Consider the following 8991-nt stretch of genomic DNA (forward strand, 5'->3'; position numbering starts at 1 on the left):
AGACATGGGCACATCCTGCTATTAGGACTGTGTGGTAGCCTTCCTCACTTCCATCAGGCCCTGCTCAGGGGCCGAAGCACCCACATATAGCCTTTGATTGTACAAGCTAAATCTGATTACAGGTGTCCTTATAAAAGACAAGCCAAAGAGAAGACAGATTCAAATAAAGTGTCTTGTGAAGATGGTCACAAATGTCCACAAGCCAACAGATGGGTGGCATTAATGGAATCTAGGAGACATGACATTACACTTTCCTAGAGAGGTCAGAGGAGCACATCCCTGCCAGCAGCTTTGATCCTGGACTTCTGGCCTCCAGAACATGAGGAGAATAAATTCCTATCATCAGAAGCCACATTCTTTGAGAGAATTTCTTATGGCTGTATCATAAAACTCATAAAATTATCAATTTCAATTTTGACCCAATAACATATAATGATTATCTTCATTTACATTTAAAAAGCAAAGCAAGTCTGCCTTCACATTTGCGTGTATGGATATTCATGCATGTGGAGACCAGAGATCAACCTTAGTGTCTTTCCTCAGGGGCCATCCAGTCTGGATTTTTTTAAGATAGAGTCTCTCCCTGGGACCTAGAGCTTCCTTCATAACACAGGCTGAATGACCAGCAGGGCACAGGGCTCTTCCTGTCTCAGCCCTCTCAGCCCTGGGCTTAGGGCACAGCAGGTGCTAGAGGCTCCGTTTAGACCCTCTAGCTTGAGAAGCAAGCTCTTTGCTAACTGAGGGATCTCCTCATCCTTCTTACATTTTTACCTTAAAACTAACCCTGGCATTTGCTCTAAACCCAGAGTACACTTCATCAAAAAAAAGGAGATTTCTTCATTAATTTCCCAAACTGGATGCTGTCCAGCCAATTTCCCATGTATCGACCCAGGGCAACATCGTTACCAGGCTGAGTTCCAAATTCCAATAAATTTCCCTTCACACTGTGCCTTCCTTAATAGATTTTAATGGTTCCAAAGTGCATGTCCCCAGATTCTGACATGTGGACTTTGTATCAACTATGGTGACCCAAGGAGATCAGAATAAATGCAATGCCCAGTCACATCTCAGTGCATTTAGACCCTAGATTTTTATACTAACTTTTTTTTTTTTTTTTGGTTTTTCTAGTCAGGGTTTCTCTGTGTAGCCCTGGCTGTCCTGGAACTCACTCTATAGATCATAGGTCAGGCTGGCCTTGAACTTAGAAATCCACCTGCCTCTGCCTCCAAAGTGCTGGGACTAAAGGCATGCACTACCTCTGCCCAGTTAATTCTAGCTTTTCTTGAGAATGGAAATCCAAAACTTACTTATTTTTCTCAAAGATAAAAGATTATCCCCGGAATATCCTGGTCATTGTCTATATGCTTTATTGAGAGGAATTAAAAAAAAAAACCATGAAAATCATTGGTATTTATATAAAATGTGTCACTTAAGGAATTATCTAGCACACTTATAAGAAAAGGCAAGAAACCCACAATATAGTAAATTTAGCTTGAAAAAGTAAAATTTAGTAGCCACTGGATACAGGATGTTCTTGGGTCTGGAAGCTACTATGACTCATGCAAATTTTGAGAAATTCCTTTGTGTTTTTGCAACGCTGTAAAACAAAGTTCCTGGCATCTGCTTGGCAGGGTTGAGTAGGGTTCAGTAGGATGGAGGGCTCATGACAGGAGAGTTATATGCAATAGCCCTCTGACAATGACTAGTTTCCTTCCCAGAGCCTTCTGCCTCCACTGTTTTCTTCTTCCCCTCACCTTCAGGTTGCTGGTGGCAGCTCAGGGTTCTCTGGTTCCTGATTTAAAGTAAACATCATCACCGCACATAAAATACCCTTGTCCATGTCAAAGCTCTGTCATCATCACGGTTGGTATCAAGTGCATCCCAATGTAAAACTCCACCCCTGGAATTCTATGATGCCCCTCTGGGGGTACCTCTTAGCTCTGTGCAGCTCCTCAACTACCTTTGATCATTCTTCACTTCCTCACTATGGTATCCCAGATCCTGCCTTTTCCCACACTCCAGAGCTAGAAGACTTTCAGTTAGTTATTTCTCATTTCCTTGCTGGAAGATAGGATCAAGAGTACACTGACTAATTCAATTGTCTTCCTATGCATCAGAACATTTTCCGTCACTACCTAGATTGTGATGCAACAGTAACAGCCCATGTGATATTCAAAGCTGAAGAAGACACCGACCCTCCCCTTAAGGAACTTACAGTTAAAGTTGACTTTAACGGTAGGCTGCATTTGAAGATGTGACAGAGATGTTGGGAAGATTACTGTTGACTAAAGAATGGGGATCTTCTAAGTCAAGGGGAAAATGGGGGCCTCTGACAGCCTTAATATGCACCAAAAGGATGTTCAGCTAGGCCAGAAGATCAGCAAAGTCATAAACTGAGAGGCAGTAGAGATAATGAAAGAAGATATATACAAACATTTTTAAGGGTATGGACTAGAGTGGCTATTCTCAGCCACCTTGTAAACTAACGAAAAAGAAAGATACCAGTGCACTTTTTTTTTTTTTTTTTTTTTTTTTTGCCTCCACAAGACTTGAACATACAGTAATTTGTTGTTACTGCAGCAAAGAACTGGAAAAAATGCAAGAAGACATGGGGATGCAATGATCAATTACACTGGTTCATGTCAGGCGGGCTGAGAAACTATGTGGCCTTGGGCTTTCATCCTCAGATACCAAAGTCATGGCAGGCATCTCCAATCAATCACAGCAATCTTGCTCATTGGATTCAGATGTAGCTTTAGCTTTCTTGTCAACACAGTGCTCCGGGCAGAGAGGACAAAATCCATCAGAGCTGGTGTGTTAATTAAAACCTACATACCTTTGTGTATGTGTGTGTGCACGAGCGCATGCTCGTGTTAGGCTCTGAAGGCCATTCGACAGTTGTTTGGTTATTATTAAGCAAGCAACCAGATGTCACTAATGGCTTTTGAGGGAGCAGAGTGATGGGTGGTGGACATTAAGTTTGATAGGAATGTGGAACGGAGGCTGTAGGAGTCAGTGGCTCGAGGCAGGCAGATAAGTCAAAACATCAAGTTAGTTCATGATTTGATGGTTAGTAACTAGGGAAACAGACATTAGAGATGAATTCATAGGGCGAGCTCATTTTTTTTTTTTTTTTTGCCAAAGTCTCTCACCTTCATGACACCAAGCTACCAATTTGTTTCTGCATCAATTATGCAGATGAGATGGGGTCCGTTTCGAATCTGTTTACAGGAATGTAAGCTTAGCATGTTTCACAGGTTAATTCCAAATGGGCTCAATTATGCAAAAAGGAATCTGAGAAAGTCATCTTTGTTCAGCCTTGTATCCTTTTGAGCATCTCGCTGTTTATGCATTTTGTTGTCTTTTGTACTTTTGTAAATATTGTTCTCACTTTTCTTCCCTAGGGAACAGTCAAAAACAACCAGCATTGTAACAAGAAAGTTAGTAGGGCAAACAAGATTCTGGTTACAGTGAGCTATGATTTAAACACCCTTCCTCCAGAATTCAATTGTTGTCAGCAAGACGGCATTTAGAGGTAACTAAACAAGGAGGACCCCTTCTTTTAATGCAATCAAGGCTTTGCTGGTGGCATTCAGAAGGCGTTCTCTGCCTTCAGCAAGATGAGGCTGCAGCAAGATGAGGGTCTTCTCCTCATGAGACCACCAATGCCCCCATCTTGATCTTGGCCTCCCAACCTCCAGGCTGACAAATTAATTTCTGTTCTCTATATGAAGCCAGTCAGTGGCCTTCTGTTAGAGCAGCCTAAATGGACTACGAGGTGTCTCTTGTTTTCCTCCCAGCCCTCATATCCAACACAGTATGCCTGCTGCCCACAATCACAGTGGTTCCCTAAAGTGGTCTCCCTGGCCACCCAAATGAGACCTTGCTTTAAAAGATACTACTTGCAGAGAGGCAGAGTCTAGAACTGTGCCAGCAATTTGCAGGCATCAACTCTGGCTGTAAGCAAAGGTGGATCATTTACCTTCCTGTGTCTCTTAATGTATTCATAAAACAGCGCTTAAGTAGATATTCTCCTCAGTGCCTCCATTGTATTCTGGCTCTGATTCTTTGGGTGTTGCTGGGGCTGCAGAGGAGAGCATCCACTGGCTATCCACACAAGAAGAGGGAGCACTCTCGGTAGTGAAATAAGACCCTAACGATGAATGAACTCTGACAGTTCTGATCATTGGCCTGCTACGAAGGGCATGAGTTAGTTCTAAGATTCTGGCTCTGAGGTGAGAACTGGGTTATCTCGGGGCATTGAAGTAATAGTTTTTGTTCCCTCATTAACCATCCGTCACTAGAATGTGCCTATGCATCTCCTATCGTACTGAAATCAGGGACTGCTTGCCACAGGGACTTCAGCTTGATGAATGACGGTGCCTCAAACAATTTTCCAACTCTTTGGAGCTAGGCTTCATCCAGCCCTGCTCCATCACAAGAACCAAATCAGCACCACATGGTGATGAGACCCAGATTACAGAACAGAGGCCTGCCTTGAGGACATCTGGAAGTCCTTTAAAACACAGGCTCTGATTGACTTGAATGGATCATTGAATGGTCATGGGTCTGTGTGCCGGATATACCATTGCTGGGCTTTGTATGTTATGTAGTAGGTCTATATAGCTAACAAGAGGCCTTTCTTGCCCAAATAATGCTTCCATTTTGTCACTGTCACTGCTGTATCAAAAGAGCCTTCTTGTCTCCGCAATGTGTGATATTTATAAGGTAAACATTTGTGAATCCTCCCCAAACTCAAACAGTAAATGAGGCCCCTCTTACTGGTATGGATGGTCCACATCACCTCAAAGCTCCTGGTATTCCAATCATTCATTCTCAAATGCCTCATTAAAATATTTATATGGATAGTTTAAATGCATGTCTACAAAGAGAAGACAAAATTTTAAATAAACATTTATAAGGGACATTTTCCTAGAACCAAGAAAAATGTCACCACTGTTAGAACTTATACTAATCTGCTCATTAGATACCCTCTGTATATGCTATTTCTGGAATAAAACTATAGCATAAAATTATTTAAATTGAAGCAAAAGAAAATGTCTTCAGTAGGCAGTATAAAGCAGTCTCCTCTGAAATGAAAGAAGCTCCAGAGACAGGGAGCTCAAGAGACTTGAGAAATGAGCTTTACATGTCCCAGAAAGCTGAAATTGGAAAGACACATGAAGATGCCCTCCAGGGATTTAGAAGCAGGAAACAACTACTGGAGGAGGGGACTTGACTGGTCCCATTGCTTAGAGATTTCTCCAACCTGTTCAGCTGACTATAAGTCATGCAGCAGCCTGCTTTGTCTTTCTGGAACGTCCTCTGACAATCCAACCAATCCACCATCTTTCAATCAATCTCACCCTGGTCCTCAGTACACAGGCAAAATGAAGTCACATTCTTGGTCAAAATGTCACATGAAAAATCCTCAGGCTGACTCTCAACAGCACTCTTGCTACCTCATGATCCAGGCCCCCACTGCTCACATTTCTTACAGACTCATCTTCCCATAAACAGTTCCAAAGTCCTTAAAGACGCAAAGTCAGATGATCACAGCAAGAGGAAACAAAACTAAGACAGATTTCATTGTAGAATGGCCTCCCCAAAACATGGAGACCAAGAAGTCCTGTGATATACCATCTACATGACAGAGAACAATGACCACCAGAAGTGTGATTCAGTGTGAGTCTGAAGGTCTGAGAAGCAGGTAAGCTGCTGGCTCATCTTCCCATGAGAGACCAAAGGACTGAGAACCTAGAAGTATAGAGGGCATTTCTGGTGCAAGTACCAGAATTGAGGGCCCCAATCAAGGATCCCTGGTATCTTAGGGCAGGAGAAAGTGTATGTTCTATGTCATGGAGAATACATTCCCTTCCTCAGTCTCTATTCAAGCCTTATATAGATAGGATGTCACTGATCTATCCTGGCAAGGGCAGGTTGTCTGTAGTCTGCTCATTAAAGAGCTAATCTCTTCCAGAAAAATCCTCATTGAAATACTCAAAATAACACTTAAAGCTATCTGGGTTTCTCTTAGCCCAGACACACTGACACAAGAAAATTAGCTAGCACAAATGTAAAACATGTAAATATTCTACTATTTGTCATCGAATTATATCTATGAAGTAAAATAGATGTTATCTGAGTGTTGTCTTTGGTTAATAGTAAATGTATACTGCAAGATATAGAGGAACTACCAGAAAACGAAATCAGGGTCTGATTGATATGAAAAAACAAAAACAGAAACAAAAAACAACCATAACAAAAATGAACTCTGGACCAGGTGGTGGTGGTGCATGCCTTTAATCCCAGCACTTGGGAGGCAGAGGCGGGCGGATTTCTGAGTTCGAGGCCAGCCTGGTCTATAGAGTGAGTTCCAGGACAGCCAGGGCTATACAGAGAAACCCTGTCTTGGAAAAAAAAAAAAAAAAGAAAGAACTCAGACTACAACAGAACACTCAGAATCAAAGAGTGTAACACAAAAACAGGAGCATATGGCAAGAGTAATGATGAAAAGATCTTAAAACAGATGTAGTAGATATTTATCCAGGGGTATTAAGATTTCCTTTCCTTTTTGAGGTAGTTTTGTTTTGTTTGTTGGGTTTTTTGTTTTGGTCGTAGTGTTTTAGCATTTGTGTATAGGATATTTCTCTGTTGTTTTACACATACACACACACACACACACACACACACACACACACACACACACACATTGCAGGATGACCTGCTATTGACAGCAATCTTTTACCCTTCTAGTGTTAGGATTGTGGATGTGCTAACCTATACTCTGATGTCCTGCTAAAATTATTATCATTTTGTTTTTTGACTCAAAATCTCTCTGTAGCCCAGGCTAGCCTGGAACTTACAGTAAATTCCTGCCCAAGACTCCCATCACAACAGGCTAAAGCTAATATCTCTGTGCCTTCTCTCTCTCTCTCTCTCTCTCTCTCTCTCTCTCTCTCTCTCTCTCTCTCTCTCTCTCTCTCTCTCTCTCTCTCTCTCTCTCTCTCTCTGTCTCTACCATCCAAGCTTGACTAGAAGTAACTACATAGCTCAAGATGGCCTCCAACTAATAGCAATCCTCCTGCCTCATCTCCAAATGCTAGTTTATATCACCATTCTCAACTCAAAAATCACATTAAACATCAATGCTCTAAATACACCCCTTAAATTACATAAGTTATCAGTATGCATCAAAACAAAGACCCAACTATATTCGATCTATAAGAAATCCCCTTCAAATATGAAGAGACCCATAACTTGAAGGGGTAGGGAAATTAACATATTAATATTTTAACACCAATCAAAAGAAAGCCAGTATTGCTATAGTAATTTCAGATAGGACAGACTTGAAAGGAAACAGAGAAGGATATGGCATAATGATAGAAGATCAGCTCTGAGAAGTGAACACTCCTTAGTACATGCATACCTGACATCAAAGCACCAAAACACACAAAGAAAAAATAAATACCTCAAGGTGAAAATAGATGGATTCGCTATTACAGTTATAGGTTTCAATTCTCTCACCTCCCTGCCTCACCCCACCTCTGTGCTACCTACCATGTAGCATAAAATGAAGAGATGTGTGGCCAACTAAGAAGATCCAGCTGAACTCAACAGCACCACTAATCAACTGAATAACTGGCATCTATAGACTGGGGGGAGAGGGGATGACCACAAGGGCAGAGTGCATTCTTTGTAGGCTCACACTGATCAGCAAAGGTACACCCCATCCTGGGCCCTAACGCAGATCTCTAGAGGAAGAAAACCATACAAGATTTATTCCCAAAACATAGTGAACTCAAACTGGAAATCAGTAGCAGAAAGAGAAAAAGTTTGTATGGATTAAGATGAATGCTGCTGTGGCTAGAGAGATGGCCCAGTGATTGCTCCTTCAGAGGACACAGGTTTAATTCCTAGTACCCACATGGAGGCTCACAATTGTCTGTAACTCCAGTTCTAGGGAATCGACACCTCACACAGACATACATGCAGGTAAAACACCAATGCATGTAAAAAGGAATAAACTATTTTTTTAAAAAGAAGGAAACATGTTACTAGGTAGCACTTTGGCCAAAGAAGTAGATTAATGAAGATGAAAATACTGAAGATGAAATCAGAGCTTCAGGATGCACCAAAAAACATTTGGAGAGAAACTTAAAGTACAGATCCATGTGAAGAGAAGGAAGATCCCCCTGCTGGTATCCAAACTGCTGTCTTAGTAATGCAGAGTAAATTAATCACAAAGTAAACAGAAGAGAAAAAAAGGAAGCATAAATCAAGAAAATTTAGAATAGTAGAGAAACTCTGCAACCCAAAGTTCATCACTCCAATAAAATAAACATTATCCAAACTAGCTGGAAAAAAACAAAATATGGAAATCAATAACAAAAAAAGTAAAGATTACTACAGAGTCAATGGATGTTAAACGGAGAGGACACAAAGAGCTCTGATACACAAATATGATAATCTACATGAAACTGATATTTTCTTGAAAGACAATATCTATTAAAATTTACACAAGCAGTTGTAGGTTATCTGAGAAGGTCTGTGTGGATTTAAGAAATATTTTTATAATAAATAACCATTGGGACTGGGGAGAAGGCTCAGCAGTAAGAACACTTGTTTCATCTTGAAGAATACCCAAGTTCAGTTCTCAGCACCTACATCAGGTAGTTCACAGTCATCAGTAACTCATCTCCAGGGTATCTAACACTGTCTTTTGGCCTCCATAGGTAACTGCATTCACATGCACATGCCTACACAAACACATACACACATACTTTTAAAAACAAAAATAAGTCTTTTAAAAATAAATAGTATGTAATAATATTCTAAAACAGAAAGTTCAAGGCCCAAATGGATTGACTTAAAAATGTTTATAAAGATTTAAGGAATGTGTACTAAATCTTTTCAGTCTTCCAGAATATATAATCTAAATATATAGTCTCTCTCTCTCTCTCTCTCTCTCTCTCTCTCTCTCTCTCTCTC

Source organism: Mastomys coucha, unplaced genomic scaffold (genome assembly GCF_008632895.1).
Source record: "Mastomys coucha isolate ucsf_1 unplaced genomic scaffold, UCSF_Mcou_1 pScaffold5, whole genome shotgun sequence".
NCBI classification, from domain to species: Eukaryota; Metazoa; Chordata; class Mammalia; order Rodentia; family Muridae; genus Mastomys; species Mastomys coucha.